Source organism: Lygodium microphyllum, chromosome 6 (assembly GCF_053477565.2).
Source record: "Lygodium microphyllum isolate KBCC chromosome 6, Lygodium_microphyllum_v1.1.10, whole genome shotgun sequence".
In the NCBI taxonomy this organism is placed as follows: Eukaryota; Viridiplantae; Streptophyta; class Polypodiopsida; order Schizaeales; family Lygodiaceae; genus Lygodium; species Lygodium microphyllum.
Window position 1 is genome coordinate 21,154,855 of NC_141140.1, and position 25,089 is coordinate 21,179,943.

At 39.7% G+C, this 25,089-nt stretch overlaps 1 pseudogene; it reads left to right on the plus strand.

Annotated features, from left to right (window-relative positions):
- The first annotated feature begins 8,490 nt into the window (after nucleotides 1–8,490).
- LOC148034366 (uncharacterized) lies at nucleotides 8,491–12,778 on the plus strand (annotated as a pseudogene).
- The last annotated feature ends 12,311 nt before the right edge of the window (nucleotides 12,779–25,089 follow it).

Here is a 25,089-nt window from a genome sequence, read left to right on the forward strand (position 1 = left end):
CGGGCCTTTGAGTAGCTATGTGACTAATCACACCTTAGCAGTTGGTCGTATGAATGACCATAGAAACGATCGTGATTGTACTCTTAGGTACATTGTTGAACTTCTTTGCTCAAGGAACTAATTCAAGGCCAAACACTTAATGCTTCAAGTTAATAGCCTAGAGGGAGAGGCAAGTTCAGTTACCTCTGACTGCTTGCCTCGCCCTATCCAAGGGAGTTGTTAGCCATGCCAGGTGCATCGACCGAACCCGCCGCGAGAGGTCTCTCCGTGGGTGCTGCTTGGAGTGGGAGGACGCTTGGGTGCCAGGGGAGGTTGTGGCTGTCAATTCCTTGCCTCCGGATCCCACACAAGAGGCCGACGTGACTCGAGATGGGATCTGGAGGCCCGTGTACTAGTCTACGGGTGAAACTTGGAGCAGTAAACTTGTTGATTGCTAGGATAGCCTTTGGGCATGATACTTGATGTATTCCAAGACTATGATAAATAAAGGTCAAATATTCAGAAAAGGAACTTGCTTGACATTGTTTTTTTTTGTTGTCAATGCCTAAGTTACGTGAAGGAACATGTGTTTAAATTGATTAATAGGTGCTCCCTGCCAGGTTCTGCAAAGCCCTTAGGCTGATCCATATAGATCTCATCATGCAAGTCCCCATGTAGAAAAGCCATCTTGACATCCATCTGATATAGATCTAAGTCAAGCTGTGCAACCAAAGCCAAGACTAAGTGCAGGGTGGTCATCTTAACCACAGGAGAGAAGACCTCATCAAAGTCCACACCATGTTCCTGCTTAAAATCCTTTGCTACCAATCTAGCCTTGTATGCCGGCTTGGGGTGTCCAGGGGTACTTTTCAGCTTGTACACCCACTTGCATGGCAAAGCCTTCTTGCCCTGCTGCCTTTGCATGTCAAACATAATGTGGTAAGTAATTAGATAACTAAGCAACCCGAGGAAAGTGCGGTGGATGAGACTTGGGTTTGTCCTATGGAAGGGTGGTCCCGGTTAGCTAGGAAATTTTCTCAAAAGACATGATAACGAGACTGTGAAGACCTAGAGTCAGTAGAGTTAGAATCCCCATTTATGTTGTTTTAGGGGAGCGGAATGGGACTATGCCTTATGGGCAGAAAGGTTGAGCTTCGCATCCCTCTCGTTTCCCATTCTCCATGAACTAAGTGCACCATAAATCCTCTTCGACTCTGTTGTTCCTATGCAAAGTGGTTCATCTGGAGCTTGATGCTAGCTACTTCCTAGAGACTTGGCTGATAGTAGGAAAGAAACCCTGACTTCAGGTCGGTCCTAAGTGGGAACGACCGGATACTTCTGCTTCGGGGCAGACTCAGGAAGACCTAGATCGCAAACCTTGTGACATTCCTTGCGAGTGCCAGGTGGTGTTTTCTAGACTCCCCTCCCAATGGGCTGCTAAGATGTGTCTCACAAGTGGACAAGCGGACACGTTACAGAATAACAAGGTTCTCTCCATGAAATTTTGACTAGGACTAGCATGGACGAGAGATGATGAGTTGACGAGTATCTTTGCTTATCATTTGCCCAGCTAGAGTGACTAGTATTATGTGCTAGATTAGATTTCTAAGTGAAGTTGTTGAGTTGAAATGTTTGACGTGTAATTAAGTGATGCCTTCTTAGCTTTCTAGTTGATCCTTAACAAAAAGAAAACTTAAAATCCAATCCAATTAACAAAAGTTTAGAAGAGTCTATATATTTATTCTTCGGAAGGCAAGAAAGAAAGAAAGAAAGAAAGAAAAAATGCCCTGTGATTGCAAGGTTAAAGAAGAAACAAAAACAAAACACCAAAAGAAGATAACCATTGCCTCTGAGGTCCTGGTAGGCTGTAGGGATTTCCTTAATGGGTGCCCTGCATCCGATGCCTCGCATCTCTTTGGGCTGGGACCTTTTGGGAAGGAGAATAAATGTATATATTCTTTTGGCATTGAAAGAAGGCCACTAGTATTTTAAAAACATGGATAGTTAGAAGTTAGGGACCATTGACTGGTTGTTCTAGTAGAACATGGAGGGTTAGCAAGTAAACCATAGGAATCCTATTTGGTGTCATAATATTATCTTTCTTTGTTGGGCTCTTTGTTAGGCATGGACCTTATCGACGCTATTTCAGAAGCAATATTCCTAGTGGGATAGTAGTGTAGCATTTTCTTGCCTCTAGAGGGATTATTGTTGTTTAGTGGCTCTAGAAAGCTTCCTAGTTGGTATATTCTATGCACTGGATGAAGCTCTATTATGCACTGAAGTGGGGAGACTGAGTAAGGGGAATGTTAGTATGCACAAGTTTTTCAATAATGTCATTAAACCATTTGTCTTGCTTAATGATATGACACCAATAAATATTTTCCTATCTTTTCAGTGTCTACTACTTTTCTATGTGTAGTTTTGCAGTTCTTGTAGCTGTGCTCATGAGGACGCTTTGCAATTAAGTGAGGGAGAGTATGTTTTTCTTTTGAGGTTGCGTAGCAGTGCTCATGGTAGCTCTCTTCATGATGCGAGATGTTCCTAATGTAAATGTTCTCGTGAGGACACTTCGCAATTAAGTGGGGGAGAATGACAACACCTAGAACCAATGCCTAATATTGCAAAAAAAAAAAGTAAAATTGTACACCATTGGCACATTGTTGCCAAATTTTTACATTAATTGATGTAGATGTCGTGTTCATTGTGTTGCTATTTTTGGAGACCATGTCTCTACAGCCAGGAGATGTCGATATAAGGAAGCTTTTGTATGGAAGAAAGTGTCAAGATTGTGGGAGAGAAGGAAGGAGTCTCACTTGTAGCTTTCTTGCTTGCACAATGGGGGAATACACACAAGGGTGGAGGCTGAAAACAATTTTCCTCTTCTTAGTTGTGTAAGCCAAAAAGAACTCTAGTACATAGAAATAGAAGAACCCTATATATGGGTCTCAAACCAAACTCAACTAACTAAGGTGGCATACTAACTGAGCCACGAACTAGAGTAGATAAGGATAGCTGTCATCTAGCTATTATTCATAGGTGGTGTACCAACCGCATCTGACAAGTCAGTGACATAAATGCACAACGGTCACCCTGGCATATCACGAGTGGAGCTCGATATCTCAACACTCCCCCTCGATCTCAATCCCAATTCCTGCATACCAAGCAGGTCTCTGGACTTGCGCAGCTTCTCTGCACCTAATGTCTTCGTGAATATGTCAGCTACCTGATCCTCTGTGCTGATATAAACTAGATCAATAAGACCTAGTAAAACCCTCTCCCGCACATAGTGATAATGCACCTCAATGTGCTTTGTTCTAGCATGATAGACTGGGCTATTTGCCAAGTGTATACTACTCATGTTGTCACAATAAATGACAATTGGCCCATCTGTAGGCTGATGCATATCATAAAGTAGCTTATGCAACCAAGCTACCTCACATGCAGCCATTGCTATACCCCTGTACTCAGCCTCTGTGCTCGACAAGGCAACTGTAGGCTGTTTCTTGCTGCTCCAAGTGACTGCAGCACTCCCAAAAGAGAACATATATCCACTGGTAGATCGTCTATCAGAAATACTACCAGCCCAATCAGTATCAATGTATCCATGCAACTGTATCTGAACCCCAGTCTCATAAAGTAGTCCATACTGCAATGTGGACTTCACATACCTGAGTATGCTTCTAGCCGCATCCAAATGCGGTTTCCTTGGAGCCTGCATAAACTGACTTACCAATCCAACAGCATAGCTCAAATCTGGCCTGGTAATAGTCATATAAATCAAACTTCCTACTATGCGTCTGTACATAGTAGGGTCTTCCAGAAGCTCACCTGCATTTGCGTTCAGCTTCATATTCTGCTCCAAAGGAACTGAAATAGGCTTACAGCCTGTCATCACATATTTGGATAGCATGTCCAATCCATACTGCCTTTGTAAGAGCCGTATCCCACTTGGTGATCTAATCACCTCAATGCCCAAGAAATAACGCAGCTCTCCCAAATCCTTCATCTCAAACTTCTGCTTCAATAGCATTTTCACATGAAGGATATCTTCATCACTGTCACCTGTCATAATCAAATCATCAACATAAATGACAAGTAGCATAATACATTTCTCTATTTTTCTCACATAAAGTGAGAAATCTGCCTTGGAAATCTGAAAGCCAATAGTGACAAGATACTGTCCTATCTTGTCAGACCATGCTCTAGGTGCTTGCTTCAAGCCATACAAGGCTTTCTTCAACCTGCAAACAAACTCGGGATGAACAGCATGCACATAACCTGGTGGCTGCTCCATATAGACCTCTTCTTGAAAATCACCATGCAAGAAGGCATTCTTTACATCCATCTGATGTAAAGACCATCCCTTTGATGCAGCCATAGCAATGACTGCTCTTACAGTTGCCATCCTTGCAACGGGACTGAATGTTTCTTCATAATCAATGCCATATGTTTGTGCATACCCCTTGACTACTAATCTTGCCTTGTATCTGTTTACAAAACCATCTGCATTGTGCTTCACCTTATAAACCCACTTACAGCCAATTGCATTCTTACCTTTAGGAAAAGGTACCAATTCCCATGTAGCATTTGCTTCCAAGGCATCCATTTCTTCATCCATGGCTTTCTCCCATTTTTCTTTTCCCATGGCTTGCTCAAAAGAAGTGGGTTCTGGTTCCTATATCACTTTGACCATATAGGCATAGTGAATGGCTGTAAATCCATCATATTTCAGCCTATCCACAGGATACCTAGCTCTGGTAGACCTATGCAAAGTAGGTTCACTCCCAAATGCTCTCAAAACATCCCTGGTCTTCCTTACTCCAGGTGTAACAATAGAAGGAATACCCAACTCATCATCAATGCTCTGTTCTGAGCCACTGGATTCACCATCCACATAAGAGTGACCTGCATTCACATCAAACATGGGCTGATCTACCTTCTCTTTTTCTTTTTGAGAAACCTGCATACCACTATCTGCATTGTTTTGTGAGATTCTCCTGATCTCAATCTGCCTGTCTATGGCGAAGAATGCGAACCACTACTAGAGGACGCTCCAGGTCCACTATTATTTTGTGACTGCTGCTGTGAATTCTGTGCAGCATTACCGTTTTGTGCATCGACATCATCAATCACATTTACTGGTTTATACCAGCTACTCATCTCATAAAAAACAACATCTCTGCTCACTGTAAACTTACGAATAGAAGGGTTATAACATCTATACCCTTTCTGCTCTGCAGAGAGTAACCAATAAAGATGCACTTCTCAGCTTTTGGATCCAACTTGGATCTCAACTCATCTGGCACATGAACATAGGCAAGGCAACCAAAAATCTTCAAATGAGAAATATCTGGTTTCCTACCAGTATACCTCTCCTCTGGAGTCATTCCATGTATTGCTACAGTGGGAGTCCTATTCATTATGTAGACTGCTGTAGCAACTGGTTCAGCCCAATAAAAATCTGGCAGGTCTTTTTCATTGAGCATGGCACGAGATACCTCTCCAATATGCCCTGTCTTTTCTTTCTACAATTCCATTTTGCTGTGGGGTATGACTGCATGAATATTGCTGCTTTATGCCATACTCCTGCAAGAACCTTGCAAACTCATTTGAGAGGTACTCTCCCCCTCCATCTGACCTTAGGCATTTTATTTGCAGGCCTGTTTCTTTTTCAACCACAGCTTTAAGAGTTTTTAAATGCCCAAAAACTTCACTTTTCTTTTTCATAAAATACACCCAAACTTTTCTGCTATAGTCATCAATAAAAGTAACAAAATAATGACAGCCTCCAAGAGATGCAGCTTTAGTAGTCCACACATCAGAGTGGATTAATTCCAATGGCTTATTACTCTCTTGAACATGTCTAGGAAATGGTTTCCTTGCCTGTTTTCCAAACTGACAAGCTTCACATATCTGATGCATTTCTGCAACCTTGAATTTTGGCAATCCTGCAACAATATTTTGGGCCTGCATTGATTTAAGTCGTTGTACATTAACATGACCAATGCATTTATGCCAGATATCAATATCTGCAACTACACCGGTCCCATGTGCAAACATTGCTGCACTCAATTCAGGCATGTCTGCATCCAATGTAAACATTATGCCCTTCTTCTTTCCTTTTGCTATCAAGCGACCTTTATTTTTTATATCCTCAACAAAGCATCCATGGGAATTAAATCTGACTTGCAAGCCCTGCTCAACCATTTGACCAACAGAAACCAGGTTCTTGGTGATATTTGGAACATGAAATACATCCGACAGGTATTTCTTTTTCCCATCCTGCATAGACAAAGGAATATTTCCAATCTGCACAATAGGATGTGCAGTATCATCACCAGTCTCCACAAATCCTAATTTTTCTATTTTCCTTGCATCCTGCATCCATTCTGCATGACCTGTCATGTGGTTTGATGCACCTGAGTCAACATACCACACATCGTTACTTTCTTCGGCACTTGTCATAGAATTGGTCATGTGCTGCACCATAAACAAATGCTCATTTCTGTCATCACCATGTCTACTAGAAGATGCATAATTCCCTTGTTGCAGTTTTTCATTCATGATGTCATTTTGCTTTTTATAGCAATCTTTAGCCTTATGACCCATTTTACCACAGTAGTAGCATTCAACATTGATGTTTGCATTTTGCCCTCTTTGCCATCCACCACGACCTCTTTGGCTCCCCCTGCCTCTAGAGTTACCACGTCCTCCTCCATAGGACTGGTTTTCTTGAGTTTGCTGCATATTCTGATTTCTACCACGGCCTCCAGATCGGCCTCCTCCACCTCTGCCTCTACCTCTTCCAGCATTTGAGTAGAAGACAGCTTCTTTTGAAGTTCCTCCTGAAGAAGATGCACCACCATTTCTCTGCTCCTCAGAAATTAGAAGAGCAATAAACTCCTCAAAATCAGGAAATCTTTCACGGACGGAAATGGATGTTCGAAACTGTGCATAATCCTTTCCTAGACCGTTCAAGGTCACAGAAACTAAATCATCATCTTCCACTGGCGACCCAATGGAAGCAAGTGCATCTGCAATCTTCTTCACCTTCATGTGGTAGTCATTGATGCTCGTATTTTCTCTTTGCACATTATGCAACTCTTGCTTGAGCTACATTTTCCTGGCTTGTGTATTTGTGCTATACATTTTTGATAAAGTATCCCATGCCTCCTTTGGCGTACTTGCATCCTGAATATGCACAATCATAGAGTCTGAAATGCTGATAGACAGCCAATACATAACTTTCCTGGCTCTCTCATGCCATGCTTTAAATGTCTGCATTTGCTATTGATTCGAAACATCAGGAAGAACTGGTTCTTCTTCATTTCCTGCAACAAATTCCCAATATCCTTTTCCTATAAGGAAATTCGTCATTCTAAACTTCCATGCTTGGAAGTTGTTCTTGTCAAGCTTTTCAGTGACAATCTGTGAAAGAGAATCAGACGCCATTACAGAACACTGCAAAAAATTCTGTCACTGCAAAGAACACAACTTCAGCCTCACAAGGGCTAATCTGCAAAACTGACGAAAGTGGTATTTGACCACACAGTCACTTCCTAGTGACGATTTTGCATCAACAGGCAACATGGATGATTCTGTAACTCCCAATGTCTCTGCGCACAGGTATATGATGCAATTTCTACAGTAACTTTTCACCGATCTGTAGAACAGTAGTCGCACAGCATAAAATAGGGCCTTTTTCTGAGTGCGTACAGAGAACTTCCGCCTCCAAAACAGGCCCCGAAATGGCCTCAAATAAAAAAAACAGGGTCACCAAGGGCTAAAGCCCTTACCCGCAGCATATATTGCCCTCTTGCTTCACCGCGAAGGGTGTCTCAACCTGAGACAATGCACTCTTGCAATTTCCGGCTGTGCTACCTGCAGAGATCTGCTCCCAAAACAGAAAATGAAAGCAACACTGCTCCTCTTACCAGAACACCGCGAGCTTGGTTTGCTTTCTTGAGCTCCTTACCACAAACAAGGCGCTGATACCATGTCAAGATTGTGGGAGAGAAGGAAGGAGTCTCACTTGTAGCTTTCTTGCTTGCACAATGGGGGAATACACACAAGGGTGGAGGCTGAAAACAGTTTTCCTCTTCTTAGTTGTGTAAGCCAAAAAGAACTCTAGTACATAGAAATAGAAGAACCCTATATATGGGTCTCAAACCAAACTCAACTAACTAAGGTGGCATACTAACTGAGCCATGAACTAGAGTAGATAAGGATAGCTGTCATCTAGCTATTATTCATAGGCGGTGTACCAACCGCATCTGACAAGTCGGTGACATAAATGCACAACGGTCACCCTGGCATATCACGAGTGGAGCTCGATATCTCAAGAGAAAGGTGGTGCTATAGATAAAATCTGATAGATTTCCTTAGTGAATCCCAACCATGACCAACCTAAAATTTTCCCATAAGAAATTATTGTCACCTAGAGAAGATAAGATCTTGTCTTCTCTCCCATGATTCCCCTCTTTCCAATACCAAATTTGATATTGCTCCGCAATGCAAAGCACAGTTCATTTGGGGGCACTTTCAATGTCAGTAGATTGGTTGCGTAACATCGAGTTCTTCAGCAATGTGCTAGCAATCTTTGAAGCTCTTGAGCCACTTGAAGATGTGATATTACTTGCGCTTGTTATGCTATTTTTCTATTCACTGATTGGATTTCAGTTCTTTGGGTTAGAAACTATTCTAGCAAGCATTCTAAAAGATGTGGTACTTGAGAAGGACAAGAAATTGACATGGAGGGAAAGATTTAAGATCAAATATGAACAAATGAGGACGAACTATCAATCGAAGGTTAATACTATGTTTTATGCAGAAAAGATTTTGGGCAATGCTGCATCAATTGATACAAGAACCATAATAATGGTTTTATTAAGCTTTAATTAAGGGGAGGGAAAAGGGAAGTATCAACTTATAATGTTGGAAGTATTCATTCCCCAAGTTGTAATGTTACAAGATGGGAGTCGACTAGATCCAAGGAAGAGGATCATGTGAGAAATGCGAGATCTAGAGCATGGCAAAGGCGGAAGCTGTGGAGGATGGAAGATGAAGATACTACTCATATTGACATTAACAAAGAAGACAACTGTTACACAAGTGAATTAGGTTTCAAGATTGAGACTTGAACTCATAAACACAATCTTGTGTAGGACTGACAATGACACAGAGACTTGACAGAAAGAGACAAGTACTATTGCATTATCATCATATGAAAGTGATAGTCAAGTACATCATTATATAGGAATTCTTGGTAGCACATTTCAACACTGTGCCTATGGGATCTATCTCTCTTCCTAGAATGAACTGCATCTTCCTAGCCTAGTTGTTCCATACAAAGGGGCATACATAGGGTGTGATTGGCAGATTCTCAACACCCCTCCTCAATCACAACCTGAAAGTACAAAGTGTGTAGAGGCTTTAGTGAGAGCCGCACCTGCAAAGTGTGGGCATACCACAAACATGGCAAAACACCAGAGGCTGTCGCAGAAAAGGCTAAGTGTGGGTACCATAAACATGGTGGACATCCAGAGGCTGTAACAGGGGCCTCACAAAGTGTACAGAGGCTGTAGTACAAGGCTACATGAGGAGTTTTTTTCAAGCTTATGAAAGGAACATTAAGGCAGGTACAATGCTTTTAAAACAGAAAATGAGAGACAAGGATCGATAGGCCCTTGTGGTCTTTTTCAGCATATGATTTCTCTTTGTCAACATGGAAAATCTTCTTGTCTTTCATATTTGGTTCTTTAGCTTTGAATGATGTGGTCTTTTGGTCTTCATGGCTGATCTTCTTATTGTCCTTCTTCCTTTGCTCTTTGATCTTATGGTCTTCTTGGTCTGGTTCTTCTTTGACTTTGCTTGCAACTTTAGTCTTCATGTCCATGTCTTTGTCCCCCTCAAGCAAAGACATCTCATTCTTCATGATGGCCAAGGTAGCTGGAGTGCCTTCAAAAACTTTAGATGGAATCATTGATTGTACTTTAGTATGAGCAACTCCGTGTCTAAGTAGATCACAAAAATCTTCTATGTAGTGTAGATAAGTCATGTTACTTTCCATAAAGTGTATCCACATATAAATCTTCTTGGTTATCATAGAAATGACCAAGAATCTGCTTCAATTCTATGAGTAAGTGGCAACCAAATTGATCTTCAATGTGTCAAAAAACACAAGTGAAAATAGTGTTAAATCAACACTCTTAAGTATCAAGGGATACTAGAGTTGAAGATGGTGATTCTTGATGCCAATCCTTTGCTTAATGAACCCGTTGTTTGAGTCCCCTCCTTGATGTGTGGCACTGAAATGGTTAACTTGAGAAACTTGGAACTTGAAGTGAAGTTGAAGCTTTGGAGCTCAAGTCTATGAGAGGTCTTCAAATCTTCAATGGGTCTTTAAGTGCTTCAGAGATCTCCCCTCCTTGATTTGATGGACAAATGTTGTTGGAGACTAATCAAATCAGTGAATCAAAGTGGCAGAGGCTTGGGTTGAGTGTCAGGAGAGAGAAAATGAAGAATTTTTGAGTTTGAAGGATTTTGGCTATGGTGGATTTTAGGGTTTCTGAGACAGGGGCCTGGTTTTTCTAACATTGTAGGAGCTATGGTGGACCATTTTCAAAAATTTTTACATGCCTAGGAAGCTGACTTCATGGGCTATCAAAGCCCTATGAAAATCGTCAAGATCGCTGGCTGTACTGCACGCGCAGAGACGAATTCCGTGAACAGGCGCAGTCTTTATAGATTTTCGCGATTTCCGCAATGCTGGGCTCGATGATGAGCAATGTTGGACTGTGATGTATCAGGGAGCTTCGCCACGAGTAGAGGAATGTTTCTCCAGAAGAAATCGTGGGCTAAGATGGCCTGTAGAGTAAGATATAGAAGCTCCAAGTGCTGTATGTCCTGTCTGACTATGGCAGACACAGAGCAGAGATTGACAGTTTATAAGCAATGCTGAGCTATGGAGTGGCCAATGTCAAGTTCTTAAGTGATAGAAAGAAGCCTTGGAAGTCAAGGAACAAATGTCTAGAAGAGAGCAGGTTCAGATATGACCTATGGAGAGAGATCCAGGAGCTTCAAGTTGACAGGGTGCTGCTGGCTATGGCTGGCATGGAAGCTTCAGTGACGATAGAGGTAAGAAATGGAACCATGAGCTGGACTTGAGCTGACCTGAGGTTAAGAGGGACTGAGAGAGCAGATAAGGGAGTTATGCCATGCCCGACTGGGCTCTGATACCATGTGAGAAATGCGGGATCTAGAGCATGGCAAAGGCAGAAGCTATGGAGGATGGAAGATGAAGATACTACTCATGTTGACATTGACAAAGAAGACAACTGTTACACAAGTGAATTAGGTTTCAAGATTGAGACTTGAACTCATAAACACAATCTTGTGTAGGACTAACAATGACACAGAGACTTGACAGAAAGAGACAAGTACTATTGCATTATCATCATATGAAAGTGATAGTCAAGTACATCATTATATAGGAATGCTTGGTAGCACATTTCAACACTGTGCCTATGGGATCTGTCTCTCTTCCTAGAATGAACTGCATCTTCCTAGCCTAGTTATTCCATACAAAGGGGCATACATAGGGTGTGATTGGCAGATTCTCAACAGATCAAGGATTGTTTTCAAGATGGATCCAAAAGCTATTATAGAGTGCTCAAGTGGTCCTACGTCTTTCACCCTAAACTACGAGAGCAACGATTTGGATGCAAGAAACCATGCAATTGATTTCAATGGTGAGAATTATCCTTGTTTGATTGAGATGGATTAAAGAAAAATGGATTCAAATGTTGCAAAGAGAGTTTTGGACATGATTGATTGGTCATCTTATGGTATTAAAGATGGACCAAGTGGAAAAGTAGTGTTGAGTCCATATGTTGGATTTTTCCAAGCATTACTTATTTGGTATAGTTGCCAAGGAAAAGAGTTAGAAGACAAGGACTTTGGATTGCTGAATGAGAATCAATTTCTCTAGATTTTTCAGCCAACCATAAACAAAATTGATGAAAACTATTTAGTGCAAATATTTTGGAGCTTGATAAAAAGAAAGAGGGAAAGGAAATGAATTGGATAAAAATTTGACAATTAGAAAAAGAATGAGGTTGTTGCATGATGTCAAGAGGAAGAAGGGGAACATGTCATGTTTTTTTAAAGACAATCTTCTTTAGAGGAAATGTTTTCAAGCAATGATCTATCTCGATTATTTTGCTAAAGCCAATGCATGATTGTTACAATAGATTTTAAGTGGTGAGCTCGTTGATCACATACCACATGGGCATGGAGTTGCTAACTACAAAAATGGAGACACATTCAAAGGTACATATGACATGGGAAAGAAGCAAGGGTATGGTGCCTACAAGTTTGCAAATGGGGCAGTTCATGATGGACAATATAGTAGCAATCTTAAGGAAGGTCTTGGAGTACAAAAATATCCCAACAATAGCTCATATGATGGATCTTGGAAAGTTGGTTAAAAAAGGGCTATGGGATTTATACATATGCGAATGGTGGTATGTATCAAGGTGATTGGTTTGATAATAAAAGACATGGTGTGGGTACGTATCATTTCAAAGAAAGTATGAGCCAGTATTGTGGAACTTGGGCTCTTGGAAATTTTGATCATGGGAAATGGGTACTCAGAGATGGAAACTCTTATGAAGGCCAATTCATATCAAACAAACCACAAGGTCTTGGCAAGTTCAAGTTCTTAAAGACTAATAATGTCTTACATGGAGAATATGCAAATGAAAAGTGGAGATCAAGGGATCTAATCTCAATGCCATAATTGTGCACTTTGTATAAGCAATGGGATGTGAGAATTTTTTGGTAAGGTCATCAGAAGAGTTGGTTATTTCCACGGAATTGCTGTGTGTAACGGGAAGATGAAGACCATCAATAGGTAGAGGGCCTCAATGCTTTGTACCTACTACTATGTATAATAATGAAGATGGTGAGAAAAAGGAAGTTGGTGGGCGCTATGAATCGATGTGGAAGATACAAGAGGCTAAGAGAATAGTGTGTGGGTTTGGAGTCCTCAATAAGTGTGGCGTAGTTGCTTATAATTAAGATGATGAGCAATGTCCAAACCTTTATCATCAATGCGGTCTAAGGAGAAGATTTATGTCACCACGTAACATCAATCGTTTCATCCCTCTACATATGGTGCCTCGCATGACCGATCCCATGATAGGTGAAGTTGGAGAGATAGGAGGGCAGACTGTGTCCACACTACATGGTTTTGCGATTTGGGTCTTCTTGCAGCTGCTCGTACTGCGCCATATGAATGAAGCCTTACAGAAAGGGAAAACATACAACAAGCCATGGCTACAGAAGATTGCTACCCTGAAAGGAAGAATCATCGCTAGCAAGGAAGGGAAGTGCCATGAATAGGAAAGTGGAAAATAGAGAGCATGTTGTCCAAGGGGTAGCACATGTACGTGCGTCGTGCGTAGTACATGAGCAGTCTGTCTATCTTCTCGATCATATAATTTATGCGGACATGAAGATATCATCTTACAATGGCAACATCAATTGGCAGCTTTTCCAAAAGTTTACTGAGAATAAGCCCCAACATCATATTTCACACTGATCAAAGTAGTTCAGCTCATGAATCCCTCCACAAGACTATGCATTTTTGGATATTGTGAGTGCACTTCACGCTGCATTCCAGCGCGAGAAACATTTCCTTTGCGAGCGACTCCAATCTGAAAAGGATGGCAAAGGATCAATACACGAGAGAGAGAGAGACAGAGAGAGAGAGAGAGAGAGAGAAGATGAAGTAGAGGAAGCAGAGGGAGACGAAGGCGAAGAAGAGAGGAGACGCACCAGGAGGGCTAAAATGTCAATCTGCACATTCCATGAAAATGACCTTGAACAAATAGCCTGCAACCAAGGGCTGTGCATTATGCAGCTGAATGTTGGTTACCTTAATGAGAATGGTATTTACACAAGGCAATTCACAACATTTTCACTCGGTGGCTTTGTAAGAGCCCAAGGTGATGAAGTTAGTGCTCTAGATTAATTATGGTAGAAGGGCAAAGCCAAGCTTTGTGCATTAGCCTGCTAAAGGTGACAGGGGCATTAGTCAATCCAAAAGACATTATTGTGAATTCAAAGTGACAATATCTAGTGTTGAATGCTGTCTTAGGAATATCCTCTTCTTTAATGCGGATTTGATAGTATCCTGACCTCAAATCAATCTTGGAAAAGATTTTTGCTCCTTGCAATTGGTCAAGTAATTCGTCTATCTTTGGGATAGGATATTTATTCTTGATGGTTACTTGGTTCAGGCCTCTATAATCAATGCAAAGGTAAAGTGTACCATCCTTCTTCTTTTTGAACAAGACTGGAGCCTCCCAAGAAGAACTACGGGGCGTATGTACCCTTGGTCCAATAGCTCTTTGAGTTGTTCCTTTAACTCAATAGCTTCAGGTTTGGACATCTTTTAAGGCCTTTTTGTGATTGGTGCAGCTCTTGATGTTAGCTTAATCTCATGATCCACTTCCCTTGGTGGTGATAATTCAGTCAACTCTTCTGGGAACCCATCCACATACTCTTTTAGCCATGATGGTTCTTCAATGGAGTCCTCTACCTGTTCTTGCTTGTTCAGCTTGATCAGATAGATGGGTAATCCTTTTCTAATCCCTTGAGCTATTCGGGTGGCCTTAGCTAGCTAGATCTTTGGTTTACTTGCTCCTCCTTCTGTAGTAACTAGCTCAGCCTTAGGATTTTCAAAAGGAGACTTGTCCTTTTCCACAATGAATGTGAGCATAATTGGGGACTAGCCAATCCAGCCTGAGTAGGCACTCATGGAATCCTAGATTCATTACCCTAAACTTAACAGATGTGGGCTAATTTCTGAGTAGGAATTCCACCTTAGTAGTTTATCTAGTGCAAGTGATTTCTCGCCCATTTTCTAGTTTTTGACAAGCAAAGTGGGTGCATCTATAGTGGTTATCCCTAACCTTCGTGCACAAGCTGGTGAAATGAAAGAATGAGTGTTGCCACAATCAATCAGGGTTTTGAATTTGTTACCTTGGTAATCAGATAGTGTTTGGATCACCGAGAATTGGCAGTTCGGGCCCTTTTTATGGAGAGCGGAATGAATTGATGCCCTCTCAATCTCAGCTTCCATGGACACCCTTCTTCTTCCTTGATTCCCTTAGTGGAGATACTGGAAGTTTTTGCCCTTCCCATTACTATACGATTACGGCCACATGTAGCTCTAGCTTGGCCATTGAATTTTCCTTGGCGGCGATCTTTGCCAAGTTTGGGACATTCCCTTTTGAAGTGTCTAGGTTCCCTACAGTGGAAACATCGCATGCTTTGATCTCTTCTTTGGGTGGGGACAAAGTCACTGATTGCATTTTCCCTCGACTTTTTCTGTTGGTCTTGACTCTGTCCTTTTGTCCTTTTGAATTGAGATTTCAACATTCTTGGATTCTGGTATTTTTTGTGAGTCCAAGGTCTATTATTCGTGGACTTCTTGGGCAATAGGTCCTGCCCTTATCAATGCATCTTGCAAATCCAAAGGATGCATTGATTCCAACCGAGTGTTCATCGGTGGGTTCAGCCCATCACAGAATTTCAAGACTTATTAGGGAATGCTCATGGTCGGAGTGTATTTCAACAAGGAGACAAATCTCAAGTAGTACGCCTCTAAAGACAGGCTCAACTGTTTCAACTTGAAGAACTCTTTCACCTTCTGAGTTATGTATGCAGGTGGCATGTACCTTCCCTGCATTGCTTCCTTTAATTCATCCCAAGTTATTGTGTTTTCAGTGAGACTGCTTGGTCTTTACACCATTGCTTCCACCAGAGCCTAGCTTCACCAGTAAGCTTAAGCTTGGCAATCATAGCGTGGTTTACAGGTATTGTTCCTGCTGCATTGACGTAATCTTCCATGGATTCAATCCATACTTTGGCATCAGCTTCAACCCTTTTTCATCAAATTTTGGTGGTTTAATTTGTTTGAGAAGAAACTTCTTTTCTTGTGCCTCTGCTGGGCTTAGGGTGAAAACAAGATCCTAGTTCTGCGCTTGGGGTTGCATCTAGTTTTCAATTAAAACCTTTGTGTTAAGATTGTAATTACACATCTCTTCACAACTTATCTCAATGCGCAATTTATTTTTCATTAATACTATACAACAATTCAAATGAAAATAAAGTTCTTATTTATTCATAAAGAAGCGTAAGCCTCAAGTACAATTATTCGGGAATGGATAGAGATTGATTGTGGTGCTTTTCTTTTTAGGAGATACATCAATGCCAGGTTAATAATTCCCTATTGGATTTAGCTACGGGGATAGAATAGTAATATGGATTGGGAGAATGGATTCTCAAGAAGCGGTAAGTCATGGGAAGCCGTTTTGAATAGCCAAGACATTCATTTCTCTCCATTACTTTACTTCTGTCTGTTGGCAAGACTTTGACCACCTTGTCATAGATATAACGATTTTGTTCTACTTGCCGACATTCGATGTGTAGGATGGGATTTACACGGATTTACACGAGCCTCATGGAAGATAAATAAATTGATAATCTTCAAGTCTTCCAACCATTTCAGCCTCTTTAGATTGTTTTGAAGATAGGCGAGTCGATTGGCATCTATGTAGCAATATCCCGCGCTTCAAGTCCAATGACTTTCCACATACAATGGTGAAGGGTTGTAGAGTCGATCTAGGATCCCCATCATGTTGGATCGTGGGTGATAACTTGAAGAGTTCATAGCCGTCTTGAACATGATGTAAAATATGAGGAACCTGCTCCATGCCTTGTAAGTTTGGAAGCGGCAACAATCTACAAATGAGTAACAAAAAAAATATTTTTCTAGTGAAAAACATCACTTCTCTCTTCCTGATTTATTCTTATCTTGGTTGTTTTCTTCATTGGTCTCTCTGATACCAACTCTAACGTGCCTGCCTATCGATTGTCCAAGCACATTTTTAGTGGTCCATCGAGAAATGAATCTAAGCATCCCTGCCCGTCACTCCCATGGAATGTTCCGGGATTTGTTGCCTAGGGTTTCTTGAGTCCACTTCACAGGACCTAAAATTTGGGTTCCTAGTTGCCAAGTCTCCTAAACAGCATTTTAGCGTCGACCCTAGCAAGTTTATAGCATTGTTGACCATGATTACATTACTTATCGATTTGAAATTCTTAGATTGTTGGGAAAATGAAGTTTTGGGAAAGTGGTTAAGTGTCAAGATCAGAAATTCAAGGTAATCAGAGCAATAAAATTTGTTCGGAAAAAAATTCATCAACAAGCCTTTATTGAAGTTAGGGTACCCCAACATCTCTGAAACAAGTGGCTTTGAAGCAATATGGAGAATCATCAAAGTGAATGTGTACTGGGATGGGAAGAGCTAATAGATTGATTTCCTTTGCTGGACTACGGAGACATTGACTTCAAAAGCGCAATTTCAACTCGTATTGTCAAGTAAGCGTCTTATCTCATTTAACAAAAATAAATGGTGTGACATGAATATTTTCTCAATTTATAATTTTTATAAAATGTATTTGAATCTCATTTTCAACTTTGAATGGTTTTTTATATTTATATATATTTTTATTTTATATTTAAAAATAAAAAATAACTAAAAATGATTTAAAATGGCCTTAAAAGGGAATACAAGAATTGGAATAAACTTTTTGGTTTAATAATTATGAGTCATAATATTTTTTCCATAAAGTGTATAATGCTAAAAGTTTAATGAAAATTTTTAATAATATTTGAAGATCATTTAATATGTTAGAAAATTCAAAAATGGTTATTTTTTAGTTTAAAAATCAGTTTTCATTTAAAAAATTATGTTTTGCATCAATAAAAATTATGATATTTCCATGAAAAAGCTGAAATTCAATTTTTTGATGCTTTAGTAAATTTCCTAGGATTTAATAAAAAAAAATTAATATTATTCTCGTTTAAAAAAATATCCATATAAACATGGTATTTTGATTTGACATAATTAAGAGTATACGCATTGTGTTGATCTACGACATGACAAAAAAGAATGTAATGTTATTTTATGATAGTTATTGAGTTAGAAAATAATTACAATTCTTAACTGAATTGTAAACAGTATAAGATTAACAATTTATTTATATGATAGCCTGAGGGGACGTCTCAGTGTCTATATTAAATTTTTATAGGTTATTCATTTTTTTAAAAAATGCTTAGATGATTGTTAAGATAAAGAGTGGAGGGACACTAGGATAATTGATAATTAGGGGGAGAAAGGGGGTTTAAATTAAACAATGTATATGTACACTTAAGAGTGTAAAAAGAACTTGTTTTTATCCTAATCAATGTTTAGTAATGAAGAGAAAAGAAGAATGCAAGCTTATTGAATTCTCGATATTAGATTAGTTGGAATACTATAAAAACAAGTGTAGTAACTATTGAAGAAGGCTAGAGTAAATCATAAAAATTAGTTACCAATATCACTTATTCAGTGCAACAATTCGCAAGAGTTGGCTTGACAACCCGGTTAAAAGTGGCTTGGTCTTTGGCCAGTCAATAACCTTCAAAATCAAATCTTTTAACAGGGTTTTTGACCCTACTAGACCTGCATATACCACTGGATCACTCAATGGAGCCTTAACATTACTATGAGCTCTCTATACACATGGTGTCTTGTGACTGAAGGAATACCAAGCTCATCATCCAAACTCTCTGAACCACTAGAATCTCCATCAAATCCCAATGACTAGTATATGCATCATTACCATCCAGCACTTTCTTCTTTCCTTTGTATTTTTCTACAACACTTATAGATCCACCTGAAGATGAGGGGCTAATCCTTAGTCTCCCAAACTAAGGGATCACTATAGGTGTAGTACCATATGATGTTTCTGGTCCACTAAGACTCCACAATTCTTGCTTTTCTTTTTGCACATAGCTATCATGATCATTATTATCATCTAACACATCACGAGTAGGTGCATACCAACTGCTCATCTCATAAAAAATAACATCCCTGCTCACTCTAAACTCACCTATGACATGGTTATAACAATGATACCCTTTCTGCTCTAAAGAGTATCCAATAAAAATACATTTTTCAGCCTTTGGATCAAGCTTCTTTCATAGCTCATCTGGCACATGAACATATGCAACACAACCAAATATCTTCAAGTGTGATACAATAGGATTTTTATCCTAGTAAAGCATTCTGCAAGAGTCATCCCATGAACTGCAGCTGTGGGAGTTCTGTTCATAATATAGACATCAGTATGGACAGCTCAGAATAAAAAAATTTAGGCATATTCTTTTCGGCCATTAACGCCCATGCGACTTCTGCAATATGCCTATTTTTTCTTTTTGCAACCCCATTTTGATGTGGGATACACCTGCAAGTAAATTGCCTCTTTATCCCATAAGTCCTCAAGAAGCCACTAAACTCATTAGAGAGGTACTCTCCCCCTCCATCTGATCTCAGACACTTCACTTTCAAGCATGTTTATGTTTCAATAGCTCCCTTGAAAGATTTGAAGTGCTCAAATAGATTACTCTTTTCCTTCATGAAATATACCCATAGCTTCTTTGAACAATCATCAATAAATGTGACAAAATATTTGCTACCATCAAGAGATACATTGTTTGTAGGCCCCCAAACATCTGTATGCACTACATCAAGTATATTTCTACTCACTTCTCTATCATGCGAGAAGGGTTGTCTCGCCTGCTTACCAAGTTGTCATGCTTGACAAACTTTATGCAATTCTGCAACTCTCAAAGAAGGAAACCATGTAACCAATCCTCTCAACTGCATTAATTTCAACCTTTGCACATTTGCATGTCCAATAATTTTATGCCATATTTCAATGTCTGCAACCACTCCTTTTTCTTTAACATACATATCAACATCCATTGCATAAATTCCAGCATCTAAAGTGAACATGCGGCCAACTCTACTTCCTTTTGCGACCAACTTGCACTTATCATTAAAGTCTTGTACAAAATAACATTTTTCATTGAATCGGACCTACAACCCTTGCTCTACCATTTGGCCAATAGGCACTAGATTCTTTGTGCTTGATGGCACATGTAATACATCTGTCAGACTATTTGTTTGGCCATCATGCAAGGACAAGGAAACCTTTTCAATGTGTGAAATTGGGTGGCATGAATCATCACCCATCCACACATAACCTAGATTTTGTAAGTCCTGCATCTCTCCAAACAATTCAACATGACTGGTCATAGATGCACTTGAATCAACATACCATACATCATCATGTGTCTCCTTTCCTGTAATCGCATTCATCATATGTTGCATAACAAATAGACACTCATTTTTGTCTTCATTCTGTTCGTGAAAATGATGCATAGTTTCTTTGCTGCAATTTACCATTGTGAATATATCCTTCCTAGCATAGCAATGGGGGCTGCAATATGACGTATTTTGCCACAATAATGGCAAACAATAGTAGAATTTCAAGAACCTTTCTTCTACCATCCACCTCTTCCTCTAGAGCTCCCCTTGGCTCTAAAGTTTCCTCAGCCTCCTGAAACCTGCATTTCACCAAATTGCTGATTGAACCTGTTTTGCTAGTTATCGCCAGCACTTCCCATATTGCGGCCTCTTGAAGAGGATCTACCACGTCCCCTTTTGGAACTTAAGTAAAATGCTTGGACCTATTCACCATTTCTTTCAAACGAGTCACCCTGCATATTGATCTCTTCATTAATCATGAGAGAGACCAACTTATCAAAATCTAGAAATGGTTTCCGTACGTATACTGAAGTAATAAATGATTTCCATGCCTTCTCATTATTAAGGCCACTCAAAGTGGATGAAAGCAAACCAACATCAGCAGGCATTACATCAATCACTACTAAAGCATATGCAATGCTCCTCACTTTCAAAACATACTCATTGACATACATTTTCCCTTTCTTCAAGGTATTCAACTCTTGCTTTAGTTGAATCTTTTGTGCCTTTGTATTTACTGAAAAGATTTCTAAAAAATTATCCAAGTTGCATGTGAAGTTTCTGCATTCCTGATATGTCCCAACATAGTATTATCAATGATTGCAGATAGCCAGTACATCACCTTTTTGTCTTTTGCATTCCATTCTTTCCATGCCTTTAATTCATCTGCAATCGGAGGGATACCCAGCTTTGGCTCCTTTTCTTCACCTAAAACAAATTCATAAAGGCCCTTTCCAATGAGGAAGTTCGTCACATAGAACTTCCATGAAGGGTAATTGTTCTTGTCAAGCTTCTCAATAATGGGATTTCCATTGTTCTCTGCCATTATAACAAAAAAAGGATACAATATAGCAAGCAATTCTTCTGCAACCTTACACAATAAGTGCATAGCAATACACCAAGCAATCTTTTTCACTGATTTCTCAATAGTACATGCAATCTGCAACCTATTTGCAAATAAACCTTATGTTTGCTTCTTGGCAAATACCTCAAAAATTACAAATTCAAATTCAATCCTTTATCTAGAATAGGATCTCCCAACATGCCCAGATGTTGGGGGCCATGGAGTTCTTCAACTCCATTCTAGACCTAGCAAGGGGTATTCAGAGCTCCACCTGACCCACAAGCTGTCTAGGAGTGAAACATCATTCCCGTGGTTGGCCTTTTCACCACTCGACCTTCGGCCCATGAATCAAGCAGTGCCCTCTTTGGGTTAATCCGTGGTGCGATCATGGAGGTGATCCATCCGTCCAATATATCCTTCCTTAATTAAATCCTTTAGGAATCTAGCACAACAAGGCATTCAGCCCTAATATCATTTTCTAGGAAAACATTCCTTTATCTCCATGGCAACTTATCATCACAGACCCTTGCCATGCATTTAGCATAAATCACAAGCACTTGGAACAATAATCTAAATAACAAACTAACAACTAGTTGAATGTAAAAGCATTTAGAATGTTGTTAGATCAACCAACAAAAAACCAATTGTATTCTTACCAAACAATGCAAGAATAGTCGGTGATAACATTACCATCGCATATATGTTCTTCCCCTTGGGATCAAAGAGCGATTCTATGTAAAATTTACTTAACACTTGTATGCATAAATTTTAATGTCATGATTATGCCATTCATAACCCTTGACTGATTCCTCCTTGTAATTGCTCTATCAATGAACAAGCCATATGCAACTAGGTGCAATTAACTTTCTTTAATACATGCACTTTGCAAGCTTGATCTTTTGAATACATGAGATAAAATTTATCCCTTCCGATGACCTATACTCGTGCATCATCGTATGGGGCCTAAAGTATCTCATACGAGAATCAAAACAAGCATATATCAATTTGGAAATACATTACTTACGACCAGTACCACAATTGGATTAATGGTGATGCCTTCATCTGAAGCTTCATTGTCGTTTATGGAATTGCCATCCGCAAGTGATATTCTTTGCTTGGGGGCCATTGTCCGCAAGTGGATTCAAGAGATAAGAAGGCGGAATAGATTCGAGATGGGAGATTGTAAGAGAAGATGGGTAAGTTGGGGATCGAAATAGAGGAAATTGAGCTAACTCTCTTCCTCAAAGCCTCTCGGGGTGACTCTTCTCTCTCTCTCTCTCTTTCTCTCTCTCTCTCTCTCTCTCTCAAGCTCTCTTCCACAATCTCTTGGAGGGGTATCCTTCTCTCTACCTCTCTCTCATAGCCTCTCAGTGTCTCCTTATGCTTCTTATGCCTCCCCATGCCTCATATTTATAGTAGATTAGAGAAGAGGGCTTGTGGCTGAGAAGTGGAGCTCTTTGTGGAGGGTGATCTTGGAAAGATCAGTGATTTGATGCTCAAATCATAAATCTGATGATTCCATTGGCTCCGAAAGGGGGGTAAAACTCCAAGACACTTGCTTAGAAAGCTATCAGTTCACTCCTTCTTCTTTTCTCTATTCGAAGTGTTGTTTTCTGTCTATAGATTGCGATCGCGGCTTGCGTGATTTTGCAAATCCTTCTCTTTATATTTTATTTTGATAAAATCTCCAAAACTAACCAATACATCACTTGTCTTTTCTTTTAAATGACATCCAGTTATAGAAATATCCATATATTTTTAAGGATAATATCTAAAATATCTAAAATATACTAATATTGTCCAAAATCTAATATTTTTGGACTATCCAAACTATACGCATTAATACTAGTGATTAATGTAGCTCATAAGTCACGTTCACGTTGTAACTTATGTGAAGGGTGGCTACGGTCCTTGTCAATCTGAGAAAAATATCAAAATTTATGACTCTCGATTTTTTTAACATATATTTTCAATTAAATAAAAATCTTTAATTATTAACGTTAGTTGGTTTTTTACTTTAGTTAGTCTTTAATTAGTAATCTTACTAACTTATGAATTGACTAACTAACTTTCTAACTAACCAACTAACTTTTAATTGCATGGAAATATTACATCCTTCTCCCCTTAGAGAAATCGAGATGTCCTCATCTCTAGAGAAACTAGGGGTATCATTTTGGAACCTGTGGGTTATGGGCCCACCATGCTTTCGCTGCGCTACTCTGATCACTCATAGGCATGCGGTCTTTTGAAACAACAACCTATTGTATTTGATATATCCGAGTCTTGATTACAATAGAAAATTTATTGTAGTTACATCTCATGGATATCTTCTAGGTTTTTCCTAAGCACCTAGTATATTCTAGATCACTGGAGCTTGTAGAACTTCATTTCTTGTAAGCTCAAGTTCTCTTCGAGTTCTATTGGGACAATTGATGTAGTTATGTCCAATGTTGTGGCACTCGGAGCATCGTTATTTAGGGTGCTTTGGACATTCCCTTTTGAAATGACCTAACTCTTTGCAATACAAACATCGCAGAGCTTTATCACTTGCAGTCACAAGGTTCTTGGTTGTCATTGGCAAGAGTTTCTTCTTTAGATCAAATTGTCCTAGGATCCTTTTAGCAGATCGAAGTGGTCTTCTACCTCGGATACTATGTTCCCATATATGTTCCTAGATTGTCCTCTTCTTAGTTCGGGACTGAGCTCCATGGACAATTAGCTTTGCTTGTAATACTAAAGAATACTTCCAAGCTTCGACATTCTGGTAAGACCCAATCTATATTAGTTGAGAAGGAACGACTAAATAAAAATTCATTGCAATTTATAATTGTCATTCCTTGCCAGTGTATCTCTAATCATTTACAAGTTCTAGGATCATAATAGATGCAACTCATATGATGCAAATTAATTGTAGGTATAAGAGTAGGATTTATTGGGGTATTCTCAATACCAAATGTATTACAATTTTGAAATATATCTAGGGTTTCTAATCATCATAAAGAGGTGTTGTAGGTTCCAAGTCTTCGTCTTCATCTGATTCCTCTATATATCCGAAGACTGCACTTGTGTAGCTTCGTTTTCTTAGAGGTTTAATGTCTTCGAGGGTAGTATGCTTGGACATGGTCTAGCTCATTACAGTGGAAACATCAACAGTAGAGACATCTCCTATGGATGTGCCCTATCTCTCCACACGTATGGCATCTCTTACCCAGATCTCACGAGTCATCTTTGGTACAATTGCCCGATTTAAGTTTTGGACGATTGGATTCGCTCGGAGTAATGCATCTTGCAAGTCTGTTGGATGCATTGCTTCAAGCCGGTGGTTCAAAGGAGTGTTTAGGCCATGGAAAAACTTGGATACTTGCTGTGCAATATCCATTGGTGGCGCATATTTTAGTAGGGTTATAAACTTCGAGTAGTAAGCTTCCAAGGTTAATTCCAGCTGCTTGAGCTTGAAAAATTCATTTATCCTTAAAGTCTGGTAGGTTTGCGGAAGGTATCATCCACATATAGCATCTTTCAACTGAGCTCAAGTGACAGCAGCTTCGAAAATACCTTGATCCTTGCACCATTGCTTCCACCATAATCGAGACCAGCCAACTAGCTTAAGTTTGGCTATCATTGCTTGATTGGTAGAAGCAGTTCACGAAGCAGCAAAAAAATCATCCATCGACTCAATCCATATCTCCGCCTCTGCTGCGACATCTATTCCTTCTCCATCAAACTCGGGTGCCTTAATTTGCTTGAGAAGAAATTTCTTCTTTTGCATGTCAGGATTTGTGGGTGCAAGAGGTGCCTAAAAATCAAGCCATATCA